The sequence below is a fragment of the Molossus molossus genome, unplaced genomic scaffold (assembly GCF_014108415.1).
Source record: "Molossus molossus isolate mMolMol1 unplaced genomic scaffold, mMolMol1.p scaffold_m16_p_5, whole genome shotgun sequence".
Taxonomy (NCBI): Eukaryota; Metazoa; Chordata; class Mammalia; order Chiroptera; family Molossidae; genus Molossus; species Molossus molossus.
Window position 1 is genome coordinate 29,320,670 of NW_023425388.1, and position 26,789 is coordinate 29,347,458.

Below are 26,789 nucleotides of genomic sequence, written 5' to 3' on the forward strand. Positions count from 1 at the left end.
ATTCATTGCCCTTCAGGATAAAGGAGTTTTACAAAATATGTTTTCTAAGAGGAGAGAGTAAGGGGGGGGGGAGGTTGTTGTGTAGGATGGAGTCTGGAGCAAATAGGAAAGTCTGTTCCCCAATGTCCCAGCCTCCCTGGAGCTGGGGGCTGGGGGGGCGTGTGACTCAGTTCCAGTCGATGAGATCCAGGCAGACGTCTGCTGGGTAGAGGACTGTGGGACAGCCTGTGTTCTCTTCATAAAGGGGGACATAGGAACTTGCCTGCCTCCTCTCTTTTTTTGTCGCCTGAAATGCTTGATGCATGGCTGGAACTGCAGCTTGTGACTATGGGGTCCGAGGAGTCCAAGGAGGAAACCATCATACTAGGATGGCAGACTGGAAAGAGAAAACGCCTGAGGGCCCAGATGACATCTTTGATCTGCTGAATCAATGCAAATAACCCCCTACTCTGGGTATTTCATTATGTGGGGAAAATGTTTGTTTAAGCCATTATAAGTTGGGTTTTCTGTTACCTGCTTAACTAACTAATAAATAACTGTTCCTTCACCTACACTGAATCCTGGGTTGGCTAGTCTGGGTTGATAACTGTCAACCAGGCATCCTAAATCAGTAGTCATTTGAGATTTGCTAGTCTAGAAAAATCTGTGAATGAGATCTCTTCCTGTATGCACCACTGTGATTGGGGAAACTGGCCATATTCTCTCCACAATGCTCTGGTTTGAGTGCTTATTCAATCTTTTGAACAAACCTTAAGGGGAATCTTGATCAGGTGATTACTGGTTGTTGACGCCTTCTTAGGAGGGCAGCTGGGCACTAGCTGGCCTGGAACCCTAAATTGCTGAACCCAAGGTTCCCTGGAACAACATGTCACCAGAGTTGTGTTGTTAGCTAACACCCAAAGCACAAATGAAATAAAAGCAAACCTATTAACTCTGCTACTGTAACCACTTGAAGCTAATTGCTTAAGTAAAGTGGTTTCGCCTTAATTATGGAACATTAGCCAATTAAATTACATTTGACTACCCATAACTTTTGTTCAAGGAGCATTTCATATGCAGACACCTCTAATCAGAGCACAAAGCACTTAAACAAATGCTTAATCAGGTTAAATGGAAGTGAAAACCATAATGCATGACATGCTTCCTGCTAAGGGAAATCTTCAGCCATTAAGTCTGTGCAAGACCAGGCTTTAGAAATAATGAGCAACTACTAACATTCACTTAGAGTATTTTGGAGAGTATGGGGAAAACACCCAAACTATATTTGTTCTCCAAATCCAAAAGAGTTCTTGAAATCATCTTTTACCAAAATATAAAAATGACAGAACTTATATTGCAATCGATTTTTTCTCTAATCAACCAGCAGAAAATACAATTGGGACTTGAAGAGACAAAAACGTGGAAGTTATTTTGTCCAGAAAATAGGTTACTTGCTATAATTTTATGGAAAAGACTTAGCCGGCACCCAGTACCTGCTCTTTCATCTGGTGCCTGGTTTGTACCAGGCCATGTGCTGGGCATTGGCCAACACCAACAGCGGGAGATATACTGTCCTTGCTGCCCTTGTATTGGCAGGCCAGAGTCGAGGCAGGTGATCTAAAAAGAAGGTGCAAAGGTTGGCAACGACCAGGTCAAGAAGAGCCTTGGGGACAGACACAGCAGGGGTTTGGACTTTGTTCCAAGGACATAGAAAAATCATTGAAAGTTTGGCCCAGCAGCTTCTGCATCACTTTTGAGTAAAGCCATCCCTCTGGCTGCAGAGTGGAGGCTGACTGGAGAACCAGCAGTACTGGAAGCCAGGAGTCCAGTGATAGATACAGAGGTGAGGCAGCGAGAGGAGACAAGTAGAGGGCTTGGAGAGAAGTTAAGGAAGCCGACTTACAAGGATTTGATGAATCACTGGACATTGGATGGGGATGACTGTAACTCAATGGGTCTGAGTTGGTGCCCAGGAAGCTCGATGTCCCTAGGAAACATGAGCCAGCCAGGATTGGAAGAACATGGCACTTACCCTATCTTGACTTCATGATTGAGAAACTGGAGACCTAAAGCTGGTAAATGATGCTTCCTAGGTCATTTAGCCTGAAAGTGTGGCTTCTCTCTTGGTTAACTGGCGCTTCATACTTATTTCTGTTTGAGTGTTCTGCCTTGCTTTCGACCTCCAGTGAACCCCTGGGCAGAGCAGAGGCGGCAGCTCCGTCACACTGGGCACTAGGCTGAGCCGTCTTTGAAAGAAACTTCACCCCGGCCTCAGTGCTAGAAGAGATTAACCATATTTGCTGAGGTTCTGGCCTCATGTCAGATTCTGGCTAGGTGCTATATTTTGTCTCGTTTAATACAGTTGTATTATCCCCATTCAGATGAGATAAACTGAGATTCAGAGATGTTAAGTGATCTGTCTAACGTCACATAGTTAGAAATTAACGGATCTATCTGGTTCCGATTCAGGTTCCTCTTGTTCCAAAGGAGTGAACAGCCTTAGCCATTCCTTGTGCCTCTGCTGAGCAGCAGCCACAGTAGGGTGTGAATAATGACCCGGGCTACTTCCTTTTTTACCATTGTAAAACTGCAAGATGGCATGTGGCTGAGCCCCATTCAACCAAAGGCCCATTTTAGATCTAAAACTTGTGATTCCTCCCCTTGATGGGATTAACACATCTGCTGAAATTTAATGCTTTCGTCAATCCTCGGCTGGCAATGTAGATCTGACCTTCCACCCACTTAGAGAAAGTGTGGAGGCCTTTTCCACGCTCAGATACAAATGAGATCCAGCTGCCTGTGACTTCAACCCTACGCCAGATGTTTTAAATGTTTAGTTTCCTGCCCAGTGTATCTTTTCATTAACCACTTCTTTAACTGCAAGCTGCAATCCATTAGTGGTCCTGAAATCATTTTAGTGGATCACAACAGCCTTTAAAAACGTTGGAATAGAAGAGCCTAGAATAGAACAGAACAGAACATATTAGCAAAGGGTGTTAGTTTATGAAACTTACATGTCAGCTGTGTTGGTATGGGGTGTTAAAAAGTATATTTCGTTCTCCGAGTTGCGGTTTATAAAAAAGGAGAACCACTGCTTTGGAGGGTCTGTCACCCTTCCTTTCTGATTCTTGAAAGAGCAGTCCTCTCTGCCCGTGGGAGAAAGTTAATTACGAACAAATGGAAGGGAAAGGAAAAGTAGAAGGTGGAGCCCTCAAGCCAGCAGGAAAAGGACAGCTCTCGATAGAGGGAGATGCTCTCGTCAACAAGTCATCCAAGGCCAGTGTCCTCAGGGAGACCTACCATGTAAACAAACTGTTTTGTTTTATCAACGTTACTGGTTTCCCATGTCTCAAGATTTGCTGGTACCCTACAGTTTGGCTTTCTGGAGGCTGCAGCATGAAACAAAGAAGTGTGCGTATTTCTTTTTAAGTTGTTATTATGGAAAAATTGTAAACACATACACAAATTGTCAGATAGCTTCATGAAATCCACACACTGCCACCCAGCTTCAGCAATAACCAGGATGTGGCCAATCTGGTTTCATCTCTGCCTTACCACTTCCCAGAGAGTCTATCATTTTGCCCATAAGTAATTTCAGAGTGTGCTCAAAGATGTGATTTTTGAACATTTGTGAAGAGAACTGCATTCCCTGAGACCTGAGGCTGTGGTCAAAACACAAAAACAGAAGTCAGGCCCCAGAAATAGTAGGTCAGAAGGCTTATGTTTCCTCCTAACCATAGACCCCAAACAGGAAACCTGATCACATATCCCAAGACATCCTACAAGAAAAAAAGGGGGAGGGGGGCTGGGGTGGGAACAGAGTGGCTTTATGAAAAGTAGGACAGGGTAGCCATAACTTAAGAGCTCATGGTCACCATGCCGACTGCCACAGACTGTCTGCTTCAACACTGTTATTTTGCTGATAAAGCAACTGAGGCCAGAGAGATAACATGACTGGAGATAAAGGGCCAGAGAACAGCTGTCCACAGAACCTAAATAGTGCATGAATACATTTCTCATTCTAAGTTAGGAGAGGGAAAGTTACTGAAGGGGTGGCCTGCTACTCAGGAAGCAGAACTAACTGCAACAATGGGAGGTTTTCTGAATCCACATTCTAGATCTTCCTCTTTCCTGAGTCAAATTGCTGTGCTTTTAACTGCCTGCAGATCAATTCCATTTTGAAAGAAAACTCAACACGTCCCAAACCTTCCTCAAACAGCTGACTCCTTCCTTTTCATCCCCATGGCTCTGCCCTGCCCCAGTATAAAGTCCAGACTCCACAGCCAGGCCCCCATGGCCTCCACCCACTGGTCTCCACACAGCTTGCGTTTCACCAGAGTGGTTTCTCTCTGTCCTCTGGATGCCCCAGGCCGGTTCCCGCTCCAGGCCCTGCAAGGCTCTCTCCTCTGGGCAGAGCACCTTCCCTCCTCCTCTTGCCCCACCACTTACGCTTTTCTTGGCCTCCCTCAACTCTCTAAGCTGTGAGAAACCTTGTGTTCTCAGCTGCTCTGCCTCCACATCTCCCCTTGTCTGGATGACTGCATTTTTTAAATCTCTTGCCTTAAAAGCACAATGATGCTTTTTAAAATTGTCTTCTTTTAACTACCTGACCTTGGTTCACCCAGTGGTCTCATCTGGCCCCTACTCTCCTTGAGGTTGATCAATGAGTAGTCTCATTTTGTGGAGCATCCCTCACAGTGAATTAAGTAGGGGGGCAACTTGCCCTGGCCAGTTTGGCTCAGCGGTTAGAGCGTCAGCCTGTGGACCAGAGAGTCCCAGGTTCAGTTCCCGCTAAGGGCACATACCTCGGTTGCAGTTTGTCCCTGGACTATGTTGGGGTTGTGTGGGTGGCAGCCAGTCGATGTGTCTCTCTCACATCAATGTTTCTCTCTCTTCCTCCCTCTTGCTCTATCTGAAGATGAATGCAAAAGTGTCCTTGGGTGAGGATAAGAAAAAAAAGTAGAGGCAACTTGTCATTCAAGGCTTTGGGCTCCCTGGGTGAGAATCCCAGCTCCACGAGGCAAGTTCACTGACCTTCTTGAGTCCCCTTCTCTTCTTGTAACATGGCGAAAAAATATCTACCTAGCAGGGCAAATACAAAAATGTCCACTTATTGGGATGGTGTTTAGAATCTACGGCTTACGTGTCAGGAAGCTGCTGAATATTTCTGTGCCACGTCACTGAGGGGACAGATGCACAGACTTAATTATCATCATTACTTTTTCCAAAGCAGCTCAAACATAAAATTGTGCTTCAGCCGAGCCCCTGTAAGTTTAAGTCAAACACTGTTCCTGCTGAAAGGGCGGGGCGGATTGTCAGCAGCAGCAGTTATCAGCCAGCCGGGCGTGCAGGGTGCAGGAACTTGGCCCGTGCGCTGGCACCAGGCAGCGAGGCGAGCAGGGTAACAGCAGGAGTGCCCATCTCTTCTGCTACCTGCAGCCCCGGCAGGAAGGCGGGGCGGGGGGAGAGGGGGAGGGGGGGACAGCCGCGCGCACGGCTGAGCTGGTCGCCGCGTCCCCCGCGCTGCAGGCAGTGCGGGGTCAGCTCCCGATGCTCCTTTGACGGGGCGATGTTGTTCTTACCAGCCACCACCCGGGATGAAGACTCGGATTGTGCCGCTGGGCCTTGAGATGCTCCGCTGGAGACCTCGGCCTGCTGCCGGGCAGGCCAGGCTTGGTCCGGGCGGAGGGCACACAGGCGGTGGGCAGGAGGTCTGTGGCGGGAGCGGTCCAAGGACCCGGCTCTCCCGGTGAAGGTCCTCAGAGCTGCCTGTTTGCCCGGCTCTCCCCCGCCCTCCGCGCTCGGTCCTCCTCTCCCTTATCTCTGTTTGTAAGGACTTTGCACCTAACCACCTGTTGGAGCCAACCGGGGAAGGGAGGAAGGGCTGGCTGGCTCTGCCAGGGACTCCCGGACCCGAGTGCTCAGCTCCCTCCTAGACCTACAGTTCTCCGATGTGGAGATATTTTGTTTCTGTGCACAAAGGAGGTGCTCCACACATGTTCCTGAGTGGGGCAATAGGTACTCCTGTAGTGGGGCTAGAAAAGCGTGCAGCGAGGTAGCCACACCCGCGTTCAAATTTTGGCTCTGCCCATTTCCTGGTTCCCAGGCCTTGGCAGCGTTACTTTACATCCCTGAGTGCCAGTCCACGGGCCAGTCCGGTGTCCACAATACCTGCCGCCAAAGATGTTTACCTTAACTTCACCTCTAGTTGTCAGAGATGAAATAACACCATATGGATAAGGTACTTGGCCCTCTAAACGTGATTAGTGGATGTTATTAGTTTCTCAAGGGCAAAATTCATATCTGACTCAACTCATATTCCTATCATTGTCTCACATATAGTAGGGTCTTCATGGACCTTAATTGGTTGACTTGGTTCTCCCAACATTTATTTGTTGGGTGCCTCCTCTGTGCCTGGGGAGCTGGGGATGCAGTGAGAGGCGAAGTCCCTGCCTATGGAGTCACCATCTAATCGGGAGAGAATGACAGTAAATAACCCAATAAAATTACATGTAGTGGTAAGTGTGCTGAGGGAAAGTCAGCGAATCAGAGCTGAGAGAAGAGAGAGCACTGTTTTAGATGGTGTGATCTTGGAAGGCCTCCCTGAGGAGGTGACACAGAGCAGATACCTGGGAGGACAGAGAGGCCACTGAGACAGTGTCACAGACAAAACTGCGGCAGTCACATTACTGCTTGAGATCAACGCTGCAATAGGTTTTGATGTGATCAGAATGACACTAATATTTTTAGATTTTAAGAAACCCCTTAATTTAATGAGCACCTGCCCTGGCCAATTTGGCTCAACGGTTAGAGCATCAGCCTGGGGACCAAAGGGTTGCAGGTTCAATTCCCGGTCAAGGGCACGTACCTGGATTGTAGGTTCAATCCCTCACCTCAGTCAGGAGTCATATGGGAGGCAGCCAATTGATGTGTCTCTCTCATTGATAATTTCTCTCTCTCTCTCTACCTCCCTCCCTTCCACTATATCTAAATAATCAATGGAAAAGTATCCTCAGGTGAGGATTAACAAAAAATAAAATAAAAAATAAAGGGCACCCATCCCTATTGGTCTCATTTCTCCCCTTTTAGCTTTAACTAGTGAACAAAGCCACCTCCCTTCTCCTGATTCCTTTTTCCAGGCACTTCATTCAAATTTTATAGTCTCTCCTTCTCTCTTCTGTTCCAAAACCACTTTGATCTTTTTGTCCTTTTCTTCTCTAAGTGTTCTGTGGCCCTTTTCTGCAGAACACGCACATTTTCAGCAAAGCTCTCATCTCCATGCCCTTTGAGACTATCACAGAACAGCTAAAAGTGCTGAGTGCATTAGGGAGGCAAGAGCTGCAGACAGGGGGAAGGTCAGAGAGAGCTGAGCCAACAGAACTACCCGGGCAGGAGTCCCGAGGCAGGTGCAGTGGCTCATGGGCCAGTGTGGCTCTGAAAACAGTGGAGAAACCAAGAGGCCATCACCTGAACGCCAAGGAGGTGCTAGGGAGCTAACCGAAGCTGTTGTCTGCTCCGGCCATCCCGGGCTGGCCCTGTGCTGTGCACCGGCCCCGCTGGTGGCAGAGGAAGAGTGCTCACGCAATGGGCTTATCAGTTCTGGCCGGTGACAACCCAAAGTAGGGCCCGTAGACAAAGCTTGGGGACATTCAGTGAGGCAGTATTTGCATCGGTTGTCCGCATACCTTCATCGCAATCTTTGCCACATCTTACTTGCATCACTTGTACAAAGTCAAGGTCCAAAATAGGAATATAGTAATGGACAAGAGGAAAAAAAAGAAAACTAAACAACACTATCAAGTAATGTTAGCTTAGGACTGCTGTCTGCCAGACACTTCAAACCTAAGGCCGAGTGTTTCATTGAGCTCTCTCTGCTAAAATGAAAAACTAAGGAAGAAAGGTGGGTATATCAATAAGCATTAGGTGTTGAAGCTGTAGTAGCACTTATGCTTCGATTTTATCAGAAGGTTGAAAGAGAATTGGAAAGGGGGAAATGTTCTCGGTATGAGTTTAGTGTCATGAAATCCTGTGACAAGTTAACATAAACGGAACACTGATAGAAGTGTGGCCACCTCTCCTGCTCTGCTGACACCTGCACTGTGACTTCACCTGGGCTCTGGCAGTGACAGGGCCTTGGCCACACCAAGTGGGCTTCCCAATCCAGGCAACCCGCTGTGCACCTCCAATGGAAGGGCCTGACACAATTCTTACAATTTATTGAGCTGTTATTATGTGCCAACATCTAACATAGAGGGTCTGATGTTATGTCTCACATTAACTCTCCAAGGCACATTTTTTTTATCCTCACCTGAGGATATTTTTCCATTTTTGTTCAGATAGAGTGGGAAGAGAGAGAGGGAGGGAGGGAGAGAGGGAGAGAGAAACATCAATGTGAAAGAGACACATTGACTGGTTGCCTCCCACACAACCCCAACCAGGGCCGGGGACGAACCACAGCTGAGGTACATGCCCTTGACCAAAATCGAACCCACGACTCATTGGTCCATAGGCCGACTCTCTAACCACTGAGCCAAATCAGCCAGGGCCCCAAGGCATGTATTTTACGAAGAAGCTAAGAACCAGCGTTGTGTTGTCATTCAACCCCAGGACTGTCTTACTCTGAAGCCCCTGTCCTGTCCACTCCACTGCCTCCCTAGTTGTCAGATATAAGTTCTCTGAGTTCTTTGTAAAACCATTGGTTTTGCTCAGAGGCGTGGCTTTCAACTCTTCATTTAAACATTTGCTTAGGGTTTCTATTGCTGTGCAACAAACTGCTGGAAAATGTAGTGGAATAAAACATTTTATTTTGGACACAGTTCTGGGGTCCATGACAAGGCAAGCAGAATCGGCTTGCCTCTGCTCCAGGTGATGTCTGCTGGGGACAGAACGTCCAAGACGGTGTTTCCAAGTCCAGGAGGATGGCTCTGAGAGCTGAGCGCTGGCTGGTGCAGCCCGGCTGGGAGCATCTCTTGGTGCCTCGGGTCTCCTTGTTGGCTGACTCCTTGGCTCTGTGCAATATGGTCTCCTCAGCAGAGCGAGGAGGACTTCTTAGATGGAAGCTGAGGTTCCAAGAGCCCTGTTGTCAAGGGCAAGTGGAAGCTGCCAGTTCCCTTCAAGGCTGATATAGCATCCCCTCTGCCAACTCTTTGGTTACAGCAGTCACAGGACCAACCCCGGTTCAAGAGCAGGGTAAATAAACTCCACCTCTCGATGGGGAAGTGAAAAACTTTCTGGCCAGCTTTCATCTATTACAAGTTTGAAACCTCTGAGAGGCTAAATCCTACGCAGACTTTGACTATGCAAAACAGATAAAGAGAGGGAGGCATTTTGGTTTGAAGTGGGGACGTGGGGTGAGGGTGCAGAGCCTGGCCCACTCTGCTGCTCTCTTGGGCTTTGCATGAAACCTAGGCCTCTGGGGAAGGCAATTTTTAAAGTCTGGCCTGATGACATCAGAAGAATAAAACCCAAACTCCTTGCCATGTCCTGCAAGGCCCTTAAAGATCTGGCCTCTGCCTGCCTCTCTCATTGTGGCTACACTCATTGTCCCAGACCACCCCATGTCTGCTCTCTGAGCTCTGCCCTTCCAGCCTTCTGTCTGTCTTCAAACACAGTTCTACCACAGGGGCTTTGCATGAGAAGGTCCTGTTGCCTGGAATTCTCTTCCCTCGGGTCTTCACATGATGGGCTCCATCCTGCCGTTTCGATCAGGGAGACCTTCCCTAGCTAAGGCAGCCCTCCCCAAACCCCATTAACCTGTCTTATTTCCCTTATAACTTAATACTTAGAATGTACCTTACTAAAAAGCTCCCCAAGGGCAGGGACCCCATCATCTCCTTCACTGTTGTCATTCTTGGCACCCAGCACAGTGCCTGCCACTTACGAGGCATTTAATACATATTCACTGAACAATTGCATGATTAATTGAATATAGGAATAAATAAGATTCAGTACAAGGCATTTTACACTATCTTCTCTTCCTGATGTGTTCCCAGGGCATCCTAGAGGAGGGTGGGTCCTTTGGGATTGTGTGACTAGGAAACGATAATGTTGATATGACTAATAAAGACAGCCTGGACAGGGCTCTGTTCCCACCGCTCCCTCCAGCTCAGGTCTCTCAAGTGCTTTTCTAAATCCAGCCGTCCCAACAGGAGGCCAGGTCTGTAGAGAGATCTGACTGATATGATTCAGACAGGTCCTGAGTAAAACATTTCACTGCAGCACCATGAGCATCGTCACCAATAAATGCTCCAGGACATGGCCTTTGTGCACTGTGCCCCGGGCCAAAGTGCTGTGATGGACAAGAACAGGACCCCTTTGTCCTTCTCCTCCATGACATGTCGAGTATCCCATCTGTGCCCTGGTTATTTCAAGTTCACTGGTGATATATATGTTCAACTGTCCCTTGTGGTCACTCTTTTAGAGAACCCAGCTGGGTGAAGCCAAGCCTTCAAGGGACCCTGTCAACTTGAAGTTCAGAATTGTGAAATGAGACCTTTGTCCCAGGGACCCTATTGGGGGTGGGGGAAGAGTCTTCATTTCTAGACAGTGACTTCTCTGTGGACAGAGCTACCCTGAGAAAGGGAATCCGCAGAAGAATGTATGAGTTACCAAAGCTACACTCAGTCCTATGGCTCTGAAGTTGGCCTCTGTTTAGAATATGGTTCTCATGACAAACAGCTTTTGTGCTGGTACAGACAGCACTTAGCCAGTTCATTCCTGGAGGGTTCTGGAACATTCTCTTGGGACTGCCACTTTAACATAAAGATTTCCCTGTTCCCATCCTAGGGAAGAATTTTTTTCTTACAGCTTTCAAAAGATATGATCAGTATTAAGGAATTCCGAAACAGAAGAAACAGCTCTTGCTTTTAATGTAGTCATGACTGTAACTTTTGTGTCCCTGACCTATACCAGCTGTGGTGAAAAGTCACAGACTAGGTTCTAATCGCAGCAGAGATTAATTTCCAGCTGTCACTGGGACTCTAACTCTTCTGCCTCCAGCCGCAGCTCCAGCGCCCAGGTGTTCCAGGTGACACACGCCAGCTCAGCAGCTGCCAGTAGCACCCCACAGGAGAAAGCCAGGACACTGATTGGTGCCCCAGGTGTCCCATGTCTTTCAGCAAACTCTGGCCTTTTGGTCTTGTTTATGTTCCTCTGTAATTCCCCAGTTTTGGGGGACAAGGGGGTGTTTAGTTGGGAGGCTCCTTTTCCAACACTGAAACTAAGTCCAGAAACAGGGCCAAATCTCTGATTGTCTCTTGTTTCAACAGAATTCTCCACTTTCTGCAGCCTAATGACCCCAGGGCCCGAGGCTACCCTTATTTCGTTGTCTTCATCTTGATCCTGACTATAAATCCCAAAGCCCATTTACCTGTTATCCTAAGAAGTCCTCATGCAGCTAAGAATCCTGGCGGCCTGCTCTGCAGTCCCCTAAAACCCTGCAGATTTGCACTACCCCGACCTGCTAACCAGAGAATAACTCACCGGAATCTGATCACACTGAAAACGAAGCATTGCTTATGTGGCGAAAGACAGATTTTCTTTTCTCAGACACACTGTCTATGGACTGGAACATTTTTCTAAATAATAAACACTTTATATTTCATGGACTACTGGAACTTAACAGGCATTCTATGAAGGATCTACAGTTTTAGCACTTCTTAGTTTCATTCAATCGTCAACGCCTCCCTCAAACTCATTAACTCTACCGGATGCTTTAGAAAAGATGTCCAGGGTTATTGATTTCATGACATAGCTCAAGGTTAGCAAGTGTCTCCCCCAAAGCCAGTAGGTCTCGGTGTATTACGGACTTCCTTGGTCTTAGCCTATGCAGCTGTCCTTCAAGTCAGTGGTTCTAAAATGTGAGCCAAGGACCTTTCGGCTTGGAGCATTAATCTCCACAGCATGTACTTTAGGGGCATGAATTAATAATTAAGTTGTGATCAATTTACTTGTGATAGCCCTTCTTGGTGTCTCCTCAGGAACACCACCACCCATCAGGAGAACCTATTTGTATCCAGAAATAGGAGATTTGGGGGGTGGAGAGAGAAAAGGGTAAAAAGCAGTCCACAGACTGGAAGTGTTTAGACAGAGCTGTGACCCAGAGTGCTACGTCAACTGCTCAGGCCTCATTTAGAGAACGTATTAGTCATTCCTGGGTTTGGGCCCTCGACGATTCACCGTGGGCAAACCATTTCCCCGGCTCCCTTAAACCCTTGAAAATAGAACGTCCACCATTTGGAAAATACCACAATAATAATCATAGCAGTCCAGAATCATCAAAGGATACTAAAATCAGTGACAGAAGTATGATAAGAACCAACATATTTACATATTCCTATAAGGTACTTAATACAAAGGGAAAAAAATAACCTTAGAGTGGAGACACCAGCCAGAGCTACCTTAGCCACATGACCAGCACTAACACGATCAGTAATGGCACACGTAGACACCATGCACCCCCTGATTCTTGACGCACTAAGAAGGCTATTCTCGGCAAAAATGTAAAACCTGAACATAAGCATGAGGAAATGTTACACAAACCTAATTTGGAGAACATTCTCCAATATAACTGGACTGTGCCCTTCAAAAATGTCAAGATCATGAAAGACAAAATCACATTGAGAAACTGTCCCAGAGTAAAGGTTACTAAGGAGATGGCAGCCTAGTATCATGTATGATGCACGATTTGAATCCTAGCTCAGAAAAGGAGCATTAGTGGAACAATTGACAAAGTCTGAATAAGATCTATAGATTAACTGTGCCAACATTCATTTCCTAGTTTTGATCATTGTACTGTGGTATGTAAGGTGTCAACATTTGTGGAATCTGAAGAGTGGAAGGAAATTTTTTGTGCTATTTTTACAATTTTTTTGAAAGTCTGAAAGTACTTCCAAATTAAGAGTTAAAAAAAAAAGTCTTTAGACACAGATGAAATCAAAGGAAAATAAACATCAGAGCAAATTTGATCAACCAGTGAGGATTTGAAGTAACAGAAATGTTCTTTCCTTCAACAAACTGAGTGTTGACTGTACGCCAGGGGCTGTGCTTGGACCTGGGAAACAGTGAGGAGGACAGTCCCTGCTGTCCATGGTGCTCAGTCTGCTGGAAGGAACCAGACACATAAATAATAGGATGTTGTAATGACAGCTATACTAGAAACATGATCAAAGTGTTATGGGAACATAGAAGGAAAAGAAGTAATAAAAAGTTAAGGTGTGTCACAAATGGGGGGAAACAGCATGAAGACATTACAAAAGCATGGGAAAGAGAGACCCTGTGGGGCAAGGGACGGTGACTACTAGAGCAATCAGGGGGCGTGGAGGGAAAAGCAGAGAGGGAGGAGAGGCAGCAGATCGGCAAGGGACTAGCAGAGGGATCGGGAGAAGGTGGTGAGCCGGTGTGCAGGCAGCATGAGAATGCAGGGATTAGAGGTGCAGAGGGGAAGGGAGCGAGGAAGGGCTCACCCCTTGGAATGAGGATGTGAGCGAGTTCCTCAACAAGGAGTCATTGGGAGTAGGCACATAGGGAGGCCACAGTGAATGTGAGGGTGGGAGATGGAATTTGCTTGGAAGGCAGAAGAGGGTAGGGCCACCTCAGCCAACTCAGAGTTGGTCCACTGTTGACTTGGTAACAAGAAGGCCAAGGTGGGCAGGGGGCTGATATTGATTATGGTGACATGTCAAAGGCAAGATTCTAGGTCTTTTTCTGCATCTGCTGTTGATCCTGCTGTTCACTTCTTCTCCTGCTGTGCTGACCTGAGTCACTGCACTAACCAAGCCCCCTGCAACTCACAGCATGGGAGTCCCCCAAAAAGCAGATCTGGATGGCCACTTTCCCGTATCCTAAAGAAGGCTCTCATGAAATGCACTGATCTCACAAGGTTCAAGACTCAAAGGCCAAGACTTAACTTCGCCTTTGTGATTTAGTCGTAGTTCTAGACAGAAGCTAACAAGAGCTCTCCCCACTATCCATTTAGCAGTTCTTCTTACATCTTCGACCAATTAAAAAACAGAATGGCCAATTAAGAGATATTTTCTTTCCTCTTTAACATGGATGGTAGTTAGACACATGGTGTGTGTTAGTTGCATACCATGCCTACTGACAGTGTGGGTGAGTTCAGTGAATCTTAAAAGGGAAAAAAAGAAAAACATTAGATGCAGTCTCTTTCTTGGAACAAAGATGCAAGATCTGGAAGTCCAAGTCTATAAAAAAAAACAAGCCAGCAAGAAGGGAAACATGTCTAGCCTGCACTGAGGACAAATCTAAATTCCAAACTGGAAGGAAATGTTTGCCTTGCGTGTCAGCAAAGAGCTTGCACTGATGCCAAGGTGCCCCTTTGAGGGAGAAGGGGTGTGTGTAAGAGAGAGAATAGTGGGGTGCTCCCTGTTGAAAAGATTGCTACAAATCACAGTAGCTACAAAATGAACGATTTTTTTCCTCAACCAGCCTTTTATGTTTAATTCTTGAGTGTGGCCAGTAGATGGGGATAGTTCTTTATTGGTAGATAATAACAGCTATCACAAAACACCTATTTTGTCACTTTTTAGAATGAACCAAAAAGAGAAATCAATATAGTATCATTAGGCCTGTATATTCCTTAACTAACACTAAAAGGACAAAAGATAAGTATTATTTCTCCCCTACTAAAGTAATAACCAGAGCTATTATTCTCCCAGATTTATTGGGTACTATGTATAAAGCATTTTAATCCTCACAACAGCCCTCTGAGTAGGTAATGTACCAGGTTAGTTGTCCAAGGTCACAGAGCTGATGCGAGGCAGAGTTGGGATCTCATCCAGCCGATGTGGCTCCAGTCTGGACTCCCCCCCAGTCTATTAAGTCCTGCTTCAGTGTAACTTGGGATTTGATGTCAGACAAATAGACATGACTTGAGCCTGGTGGGGGTTGGAGGAAGAAATATAATAACAAAATGCACATTAAGGATTCACAGCAGAAGAATCACTTCAGAAACAAACAAAAGTCAGACAAATACTTTCCCACACTTTCAAATAAATTTGAGAAGATATAAACTCTGGAAAATATAATACTCAAAGAAGAAATTAGAGAGATCAAATAAGATCTGATAAGACAACAAAATTCATTGGAAAGTGAGATGGCAGAGCTTAGGACAATAAAAGAAAAATAAAGATACAAACATTACAAAAATGAAACAGTAAAGGAACAAAACGTAGAATAAACACTAGTGAAAACAGAAAAAATATTTAAAGAGAACATTAATAATTTGAAGGAAGATAGAGATATAACCAAGAAATTGTCTGAATTAAAGAAAATAAGAATTATACAGATATCTAGGCAGAAAAAACAAGTCACTCAGAAAAGAAGATAAATCAAGCTAGCCTCAGACTTCTCCACACTGTCCTGAAATATGCAATCTCAGAAGACAATGGAAGGATGTTTACAGAATTGTGAGTGAAAATGTGATTAAGAATTTTAAACAGAATGCATATGTCATTCATATAGAAGAGGCAAAAAACAGACATTCTCAAATATGCAAGAACCCAAAACAAATTTTCCATGAAGTCTTATAGAAAGAACTATTTGATGATGAAATTCAGCAAATCAAGGGATAATTTAAGTTAAGTATTCAGAAATGAAGAAGCCAAGTTACTAAGCGTCTGGTCGTACTGAGAGTATGTGAACATATTGTAATGCTAAGTTACTTTTTATACCAACCCAGGAATAGACAGAACAGAGTGTATAAAAAAGATCCCAAAATACAAGAAATTAATAACTCATATAGTTAGCATTGCAAAATCAGTGAGGAAAGATGAATTATCTATGTTAACATTGGTACAGTTAGTTATATAGTTGGAAAAACAAGTTAATTCACCTCCGAAGTCCTACACTAAAGTAAACTATAAATAGATGAGTGTTAAATTCCATAAAAATACTAGTATATGTATATTCTTTGATAGAGAAGAAATTTCTGAGAATGATGCCAAAACCCTGAAGCCATGAAAGATAGACACATTTGACTGCACACAAGATTTAAACTTCCTCACGGGCAAAAAAATAAAATAAACAAAGAAAATAATCTGGAAAGAAATAACAGTGACAAGTATGACAGACAGAGGTAATATTGTTAGCATCACAAGAGCTCTTATAAATCAAAAGAAAAAAGGGGGGGCGGGATGGGAAAATGTCCAAAGGACATGAACAGACAGTTCATTTAAAAAGTAATGCAAATATAAATAAATGAGAAGCGGTTCCACCATATTCTAATCCAAAAATTTAAAATTAAAGAAAAATAAGAGCATCTGCTTTCAGTATGACCAAGGAAGCATGGAAGCTTTTTCTGGATAGTTATAAACGTGGGAGAAAACAACACAACACACACGCACATGCACATACACACAGATATGAAGGCACTGGACAGTGAACAAAAGCTGATACATTCTGAAGGAAAGTTAAAACTTGGAAGAAGGAAATAACAAAAAGTCTCTGTTTTTAAGGCTTTAAGCCTGAGGTCAGGCTGAAGTTGGTGTCTCACAGGGTGGCTAAAACTCTGAAAGAACAAAAACACAGTCTTTGTGAACTGATAAACCAAAGGACCGAGTTTAGAGCAACTGTAGACTCTGGGAAATCTAGAAAAGAGAGAGTTTTAGTCGGGGAGGCCTCAAATTCTGAGTATAAATTATACCCAATTCTTTGCACATATGGGGTGGACTCAAACAGCCCATATAAAGCAGAGTACTGAACTGAGATTTGAGTTGCCAATCGAAAGATAGAGTCTGTAGCTCGAGTCCAATCAAGTTAATTACCTCCATAAACAAAAACTCTTGGAAGGATATAACTAAATTCAGAATCTATACAACATATCACAATGTATAAAATATAATCCAAGATTACATGGCATATGAAGAATGAGAAAAGTGTGAGCCAATGTCAAGAGAAAAGACAACCAAAGTAGACCAACTGCAGTAGCGTATCCAAAGGTTGAATAGCAGACAAGAATTTTAAAGCAGGTAGGTTAAGTAAGCTCGTCAAAATAGAGTGCATGTTCCCAATAAAGGGGAAAAAGTAAAAAATCATAACAGAGCAATAGAAACTTAAAAAACAACCAGTGGAAATTCTAGAACCCCAAACAACAATATCTGATATTAAGAATTGACTTGCAGAGCCCTAGCCAGTTTGGCTCAGCAGTTGAGTGTCGGCCTACAGACCAGAGAATCCAAGGTTCGGGTCCCACTAGGGGCATGTACCACCACACACACACAAAAAAAATAGAATTGACTTGCAGAAATAAAATTTTAAATTAAAATTTAAAATTCACAGCAGAATGATGATGACAATGAAAAGTCAAAAACTTAGATATAAATCAATGGAAATTATCCAAAGTGAAGAAAAGAAAAAAATTGCAAAACTTTTTGCAGAAGTAAAAGACCCAGTCACAGAAAATGACAGGTCATTGAAAAAAAATAAAGGAAGGTATAAAAAAGTGGAAGCATATAACTTGTTCATCGATTGGAAGAATTAACATCATTAAAATGTCCACACTACCCAAAGCAATCTATATATTCAATGCAATCCCCATCAAAATAGCAATGATATACTTCACAGAACTAGAATAAATATTCCAGAAGTTTATATGGAACCAAAAAAAAAAAAGACCCTGAATAGCCACAGCAATCTTAAAAAAGAAGAACAAAGTAGGAGGGATCACAATACTGGATATCAGGTTATACTACAAAGCCATAGTAATTGAAATAACCTGATACTGGCACAAAAACAGGCATATAAAGCAATGGAACAGAACAGAAAACCCAGAAATTGACCCAAGACAATAAGCTCAATTAATATTTGACAAAGGTGGCAAGAGCATACCATGGAGTAAAGACAGCCTCTTCAATAAATGGTGTTGGAGCCCTGGCCGGTTTGGCTCAGCGGTTAGAGCGTCGGCCTGCGGTCCTGAGAGACCCGGGTTCGGTTCCCGCTAAGGGTGCGTACCTCGGTTGCAGTTTGTCCCCGGCCCTGGTCGGTTGTGTGGGTGGCAGCCACTCGATGTGTTCCTTTCACATCGATGTTTCTCTCTCTCTCTCTGTTCCTCTCTCTCCCTCCCACTCTACCTGAACAAAAAATGGAAAAATGTCCTCGGGTGAGGATTAAAAAAAAAAAAAATGATGTTGGAAATATTGGATAGCTACATGCAAAAAAATAAAGCTAGACCACCAACTTACACCATACTCAAGAATAAACTCAAAATGGATAAAAGACTTAAATGTGACTCATGAATCCATAAAAATCCTAGTAGAAAATGTAGGCAACAAAATTTCAGAAATCACACTCAACAGAAGTTTCACTGATACAATGCCTTAGGCAAGAGAAACAAAGGAAAAAATGAACACATGGGCCTACATCAAACTAAAAACCTTCTGCACAGCAAAAGAAACAACCATCAAAATGAAAAGGGAAATCATTATATGGGAGACCATAATTGTCAATGATACGTCAGATAAGGGGCTAATTTTCAAAATATATAGAGTACTCTTACAACTCAACTAAAGGAAGACAAAGAACCCAATTAAAAACTGGGCAGAGCCCTGGCTGGTTTGGCTCAGTGGTTAGAGCGTCGGCCCGCAGACAAGAGAGTCCCGGGTTCGATTTCCTCTAAGGGCACGTACCTCAGTTGCAGTTTGTCCCCGGCCCCAGTTGGGGTCGTGTGGGTGGCAGCCAGTCGATGTTCCTCTCTCTCTCTCTTCCTCCCTCTCTCCCTCCCACTCTATCTGAAGATGAATGCAAAAATGTCCTCAGGTGAGGATTAAAAAAAAAAATGGGCAGAGGACCTAAAGAGACACCTCTCCAAACAGGACATACAAATGGTCAAGTGACATTGAAAAAATGCTCAACGTCACTATTCATCAGAGAGATGCAAATTAAAACAACAATAACAACAATGAGGTATCACCTCACACCTGGCGAGGGTGTGGAGGAAAGGGGCCTCTAGTACACTGCTGGTGGGAATGCAGACTGGTGCAGCCACTATGGAAAACACTATGGTGTTTCCACAAAAAATTAAAACTTGAACTGCCATTTGACCCAGTGATCCCACTTCTAGGAATATACCCTAGGAAGCCTGAAACACCAATCAGAAAGAATATATGTACCCCTATGTTCATAGCAGCACTATTTACAATAGCTAAGATCTAGAAACAGCCCAAGTGTCCATCAATAGATGAGTGGATAAAATAGCTGTGGTACATATACACAATAGAATACTATGCAGCTGTACGAAAGAGAGATCTCTTATCCTTTGAGATGACGTGGAAGGACCTGGAGAGTACTATCCTAAGTGGAACAAGCCAATCAGAGAAAGACAGATATCACTTATTTGTGGAATATAATGAGCAAAACAAGCTGAGGAACAAAATAGACCCAGAGACATGGAAGTGGGGTGCAGACCGACAAACCTCAGAAGAGGTGGATGTCGGGGAAGGGAAGATATAAACCACAGAACTTATATGCATGTACGTGTAAACAGGGACATAGAAATAATGCTGGTGGGGGGTGGGATTGGGAGGAGGGTGTCAATGGGGAAAAAGGAGAAACATCTGTGACAAAAATAAATAAATAAATAAATAAATGAATGAATGGAAAAATAAATAAATAAAATAAAATATACAACAAAATGAAAAAAATAAAAAGTCAAACAAGCCCTGGATGGTTTGGCTCAGTGGCTGGAGCGTCGGCCTGCGGACCAAAGAGTCCGGGTTTCGGTTCCCACTAGGAGCACGTACCAAAAAAATAAAGTCAAACAAGCCCTGGCCAGTTTGGTTCAGCTGTTAGAGTGTTGGCCCACAGACCAAAGAGTCAAAGGTTTGATTCTGGTCAAGGGCATGTACCTTTGCTGCAGTTCCGTCCCAGGCCCTGATTGGGGTAGTGCAGGAGGCAAGCAATCTATGTGTCTCTCTCACACATCAGTGTTTCTCTCTCTCTCCCTCCCACTCTATCTGAAGATAAATGGAAAAATATCCTCAGGTGAATATTTAAAAAAATTAAAAAGAAAATATAATGAATAAAATGTTTTAAAATTTAGTTAAAATATAAATTAACAGAATAAATAATTTCGGTGAATTTAAGGTAAATATAAAGACATTCTACCTGGGCACATGATAGTAATACTGCTGGAAACCAAAGATAAAATCAGCAAAAGAAACGTAGCTTATTACAGAAGAACAATCATTCTAGTTTCTACTGATTTAAATAATAAATTATAAGGGCTAGAAGGCAGTAGAACATTGGAGAACACAAAATCTAGAATTCTACATCCAAGAAAAATATTCTTCAAGAATGTAGGCGAAATATAGTTTCAGGTTTAAAATGAAACAAAAGATAATTTGTTACCAGCTAAACCACTCCAAGAAATGCTAAAGAACTTTCTTTGGATGAAAGGAAAATGGTACCAAAAGGGAACTAGAATTTCCAGGAGAAAATAAAGAGCATTAGAAATAGTAAATATGTGGGTAAATATAAAAGTATTTTTTCTCTTAGTTCCTTAGTTCCTCTAAAATACACAATAATATTTAAAGCAAAAATTGCAAGGTTTATTATAATAAGGGTTTACAAGTGTAGATATAATACATATATCATCTAGAAGAAAAGCATTGAGGGGAGTAAATAAACCTCTATGACTGCAAAATTTTTACATTCTACACAAAGTGATACCGTATGAAATCAAAAAGCTGAGCGAAGTTAAGGCTCTATGATCTCTAGAGCAATCACTAAAAAAAGAATTCAAAGAGCTATACCTTATAAGCCCAACATGGGTTTTCGCAGACTTCAGCAAATTAATCCTACATCCTTTGGGAAGAGCAGATAGCCAAAAAGAACAGAACAAATCTGAAGAGCAGGTTATTGATAAAGAAGGAAACCCAAAGAGCCAAGAAACATCTGAAGTTTTAAAATTCAGGAAAATTAACATAGAGCAATGCAGCACCATTTCCTAACCAGCAGACAGGCAAAACAAAAGTCTGACAATGCCATGTATTGTCACAGATGGGGGAGGCGGGGGAAATGGGAATGCTTATAATTGCAGGTGGGAGTATAAATTAATATAACTGCTTTGATGGGGAAGATAGTGGTGCCTCGTCAAGTTGAAAGTTTAAAGCAATTATGGTAAAACATTAACATGCATTTAATCCCAGTAGTGTGCACATAGTTAATAGTATATCTGTTCTGTACTTTCAAATAAAACTGGAAGTAAAACAAGTAATGCTCAAGGATGTTCATGGAAGCAATGTTTATAGGCAGAAAAGCCTGAAAATCTCCTAGGTGCCCAACAATAGGGGACTAGTTCAATAGAGTGAATAATAAAATAATATGCAGCAGAATGAGGTAATTTATGTATATACATAAGAAAGTATATCAAGTATATTGCTGAGGGATAAAACCAAGCTGTAAAGCAATAATGCTCCTATCAATTTTTTAAAAGCAATGTACTATATATGCTGGTGCACAAATAGGAAGTAGCTGAAAGAATGCCCAAGAAACTGTTAATAACAGTTACCGCAGGGACTAGGGCTGGGGGGAGCAGTAGATTCTTACTTTTTCATTTATGGTCTTCTAAATTATTTGAATTATTATTATTTTTTTTACCATGAGCATGTATTAATTATATGTTTTCTGGCGGGGGGGACCCACAACTTTTAAAAAGTTATACTTGTTCAGGCCACTCGTTGATTTGCTGAGTCATTCTAGCCACAGCATTTTTTACAATCTTGTCTTCAAGTTTCAACTGTGGAAGGAATTTAGATTTTATCACCATTACTCATGTCACTATGCCTTTTATCTCTGTTTATGTCGCCCCCACAAGAACTCGGGTCTCCAGATTGCCTCCCTTTTCCACTCTCAATCTCACCCAGCGACATGGCCCTGGCCCACCATTCCCAAACTCCCGAAGCCTTTTCCTGGGTCCTTGGGAAACTCACAGTCATCAGCACAAGCTCCCTCTATCCCTAACCTCTCCTCTAGAAGGACACTGGGGACACTGCTCCCCTGCAGCCCTATCTAGTGGTTGACACTCCCCCTCGAAGCACTGGACCTGCATCTTCAAATCTCAGGTCACCAGGTGGGACCACCCATACTTGTTGCAATCCAGCTCCAGGACACGGAAGATTGCAGCTCCTGGCTCGCTGTCCTCTCTCCAACCCTCTCCCACCTTAATTCTCGGCAGTTTCAACATCCCCTCAGCTGATCTGCCCAAAGCCCTGACTTCTCAGTTCCTTTCATCTCATCCTGATCCTGCCCACCACCCCAACCCCCACCCCACACACCTGCCTCGGCTACTCACATCCAGAGACACATTCCAGTCCTGTCATTACCAACAACCACAAACCCTCCCTAACCTACTCTCTGCATCCCACTCCCCCACCCCTGACCACCACCATTTTTCATTTCTCTTTTACTGGTCCCTCAGATGGACTGATCATCCATCTTTAATTGTCCCTCAGCCCTCTCTTCCCGGCACTTCTTTCTTTACCCAGGATAAATGCCATGGTCAATTTCAACTCAACTTCGCCTGCTCTGCCTGTGCTACACGGCTGACTGAGTCTGGAGAAAACGCACGAGACTCCGGAGAGTTGAGCAGGAGAGTCATGACATCTGGAGGAAGAATATCCCAGGAACTAGGAACAGCATACACAAAGGCCCCAAGGCATGAGAGTGCACAGAGACATTAAAGCATACCTGAAGGCCAGGCAGCTGAGCAGAATCAGTAAAAGGGAACATAATCAGAGACGTGTCCATGGAAGTGGGTAGCTAACTGGTCATTTAGGTTTTTCTAGGCCATGGTAAAGACCATCTTTTCTCTGAGTGAGATGGGAAGCCATTGGAAGGTTTTGAGGAAGGAGTGACATCAACTGTCCTATGTCTGCAGAGGTTACTCTGGCTGTGGTGTTGAGAAGAGACTATAGGGAGCAAGGACAGGAGCTAGGAGACCATCTAGGAGGCTACTGTAATCCTCTAGGCGAGAGATGGTGGAGGCGTGGGTCAGCCTAGCAGCTGTGCAGACACTGAAGGACAGTCTGGTTCTGGACATATGTCAAAGGTAAACAGGATATGGATGTGGGGTGTGAGTGAATGAGAGAATATTTCACGTTGCGGTTCCTTTTTGTTTGGTTGGGTTTTTGCCCATATAACTGACAAGCTGGAGATGCCATCAGCTGAGATAGGGAAGGCTGTGGGTGGGTGGAGCAGGTTTGTTTTGGGAAAAAATCTTAAGTAAATTTTAAATATCAGTGAAGCTGTTCTTGACCACCCTGGTTTAAATCATACTCCGCCCAGCACTCTCCATGCCTTTCCCTGCTGTGTTTTTTACAGCACGAATGAAGGAGAGTCTGCCTGACCCACTCCCCCCACCCCACGCTCGGCTGGGGAGAACAGGACACCTGGTTTAGCTGTCTCTCTGAGGAAGCACTCAGTGGAGAAGCAGTGTCCCAGGAGGAAATGAAGGCGATGCTACAGAAGAGGGAATGAGGGCTGAGTGGGTAAATAAAAACAGATGTCCATTACACAACCTAAAAACAGAACATCATTCCCTTTCCATTGATTTATTTCTCAAATCAGTTGCAGCTGCAGGAACAATAAATATTTCTCCTTTCCTATCAAGGATTTAACCTGAGCCTCATAAGATGAGGTTCTTATGGGCCACTACCACCTCCTTTTCCTGCTTTCTGCTGAAACAGGTGACCTTAGCTAATTGGCACCTTTTGGAATGGGGTGTGATTGGGCGAGAGGCCAATCAATGTGGTCTGGCCATAATTTCATTTTGACTTTAAGAATTCTATTGGACCAAATGAATACCTTGCTCCATTAAGAACAATCTCAGGTAATGTATCTGATCATTCTTTTAGACATCTATCTCTCCAGAGACTTCAGACAATGTTTTTTCACAATTAATATCCATGTAAGTAGCTGCCTATTGCAAACTGAGGCAATAACTCATTCAGTCCTCATGAGGCTGAACCCTAGCTCACCCTTTTGGACTATGTGTGCCTACCCTTCAACACACGCACAGCCGAAAGGGAAAAGACGCAAAGAATGAATAATATTCTGGGACCTGAAGCCAATATATTCCCATTCTTGGTCATCTTGCGTAACACACCCGGTTGACTGAGAGCACAGAAATTTTCCATAATTCCTGGCAGAAGGATGGGATTGGGATGGAAGCTACAATGTTGGGGGACTTCGCAGTCAGAGGTAAATAGTGAGCCTCAGGCGTGTGTCAGCAGGATGCCCAGAAGACCCAGTGGAGTCAGTTGCTCCTTGTATGCACCGTCTTAGGGCCTGTCCATGCATCTGCTTAGGGATTGTTCAGAGCAAACAATTAGCAACAGACGTGACCCCATTAATTTCTGAGCATTTTCTTACTTTCTGACACAACAGGATTTTCCAGGCTTACCTTGTATTTTCTCTGCCCCTGACATAGAGTCAGCTATTTTTCCAAGGAACCAGTTGCTTTTCAGTGGGGAATGTTGTATTCAGAAACTAAGATCTTGGCTCTTGGTCTGCTGATTTCCACAGGTACAGGTCCTTGTTTCTAGGCCTTTTCAGTGTACATACTAGGAAACACACACAAACATACACACATGTTGATTCGATACCTTCACCTCAAATCCAGCAGCACAGGGCTCTGCCTTGCCTTCCCCAATTCCATGTTTGCATTTCTCTCGTTGTCCATAGTGGAAACTCTGGCTCACAAAAACAGTACGTTCATTAATTTGATCTATCCCATAATACACACAAAATTGTTTCAGAATTACACTATCAATACTACTAACCACAAACCTACTCCAAAACCTCTTTGCCATTCTTTTTGTTCTTAGAATATACCCCACTAAGAATATGTAGTTGCAGTGCTGTGCTCAAAAGTTACTTGGATTTATCTTTTCTTTCTCAAGTTATCAATTTGATATACAGTTAGAGTCATCTGTTTCTGCTTTTTATTTAAGTTTAGGGTTTGCTTATCATACCCTTAAGTTTATTTTTGAATATGTAAAACATTTAGGGAGTTCAAAAATTAAAACTAGAGAAAGAGGTCATACTCAAGACAAATCTTACTCCCATCCCTTTCCCCTCCACTCCATTTGCTCCTACACCCTAGGTGAAATAAAATTTTTCAGTGACTGGCTAATCCATCTGTGTTTTTTTTAAAAAAAGACCTGCATATATTTTTAAAGTATGTATGAAGTAACTTCATATAAATAAGATCTTCCTCACTCTATACATTGTGCTCTAGGACCAAAGAGAATATTAAGATGAATAAGATATAAACTATGGGAGGGCAAGGAATTGTGATGAAAAGATTTGACATGTAGCCCTGGCTGGTTTGGCTCAGTGGTTAGAGTGTCGGCCCACAGACTGAGGGTCATGGGTTCGATTCCCGGTCAAGGGCATAGTACCAGGGTTGCAGGGTTGATTCCTATTCCCGGTTGGGGTCATGTGGGAGGCAACCAATTGATGTGTCTCTCTCACATCGATGTTTCTCTCTCCCTCCCTCCCTCCCTTCCACTCTATCTAGAAAATCAATGGAAAAATATCCTCAGGTAAGGATTAACAACAACAATAACAAAAAGATTTGACATGTATAACTTTTATAAAAATAAAAATTTTCTGTAAGAAAACAGGCGGGCTTGTAAAAATTTAGAGAAGTCTCTCAAGAAGGAGGAAGTGGTCAACTGAGTCCAGTGTGGCTGAGGGGTCCAGGAAGAGGAGGGCGAAGAACTGACCAGAGTGGTTTGAGAGGGTGACAGAGACTTGCGACTGAATTGTGCTGGGGCAGATTAGAGCAGGCTAGGAGGCGGGCAGTGGGCCAGCAGTACAGACATCTCTTCTGAAGGCACTTCCATAAATCAGAGCGGAGAAGTGGGGCTACCGCTAGATGCAAACTTGATGCAAAGGAGTTTTTTTTTTTATATGATTCTCACCAGAGGATATTTTTTCATTTTTCTTCAGCTAGAGTGAGAGGGAGGGAAGGAGGAGGAGAAAGAAACAGGCAGAGAGGACCAAACCACAACCGAGGTATGTGCCCTTGACGGGAATCAAACCCGCAACTTTTTGGTCTGAGGGCAGATGCTCTAACCACTGAGCCAAACCGGCCAGGGCCAAAGGTGCTTTTTTTAAACATGAGAGGTACTGCAGAAGCTTGGGTGCTGATGGCAGTGCTCCTGCACGGGGGAGACCGGTGGAGTGGGAGAGAAACAAGACAAGGGCGAGAACGAAGTCTTTGAACGTACAGGAGGAGACGGGATCCAGGGCACAAATGCCCTCGCAGTTGGTACAGGCTTACTAAAAATGTGTTGAATGGGAAAGCACATGTGGAGCAATGAGCTCTTTCCTCGAGGTGATCAAGTCCAAAGATGGGAGTCAGCTGAGTGAAGGTCACCAGAGCACAAACCACCGCTCGAACTGTTGCTTCTTAGGCACCGAGAGCTGTGAGGACGAAGCAGCACGTTGTCAATGAGGGGGCTCCTGTTGGGAGTATCTGCTGGGTGTTCAAGGAAGAGAAAGTGGGGTGGAGGGTGCTGGAAGGGAGAGAGGATATCACTCCAGCCTGAGGAAACAACATGAACAATAACAAGGAAAGATAAATTTGCCCTATCACTTCATAAAACATTTGTTTGCACTGTAGGCGACATCGTACACAAAAGGGTTTTTCTTGTAAGTGTTTGGGGTACAGTTTATTGCTACCACTATTAATCAACAAATACTGGTGGAACAAATTCTGTTCCTCTCTCTGAATGTGTCATGGTTGGCCCTGGAGAATTCTTGCCCTTCCCACACAGAAGCCCTGGGAA

The 26,789-nt window shown here is 43.9% G+C and overlaps 1 long non-coding RNA gene across 1 annotated transcript; it reads right to left on the reverse strand.

Moving 5' to 3' along the window:
- Nucleotides 1-14,788: 14,788 nt before the first annotated feature.
- Nucleotides 14,789-26,416, reverse strand: LOC118616865. The gene is made up of 3 exons (XR_004956720.1): nucleotides 26,229-26,416; nucleotides 24,395-24,554; nucleotides 14,789-14,873 (listed from the first exon to the last, which is right to left on the reverse strand). It is a non-coding gene; the product is annotated as an uncharacterized LOC118616865 (long non-coding RNA).
- Nucleotides 26,417-26,789: the final 373 nt, after the last annotated feature.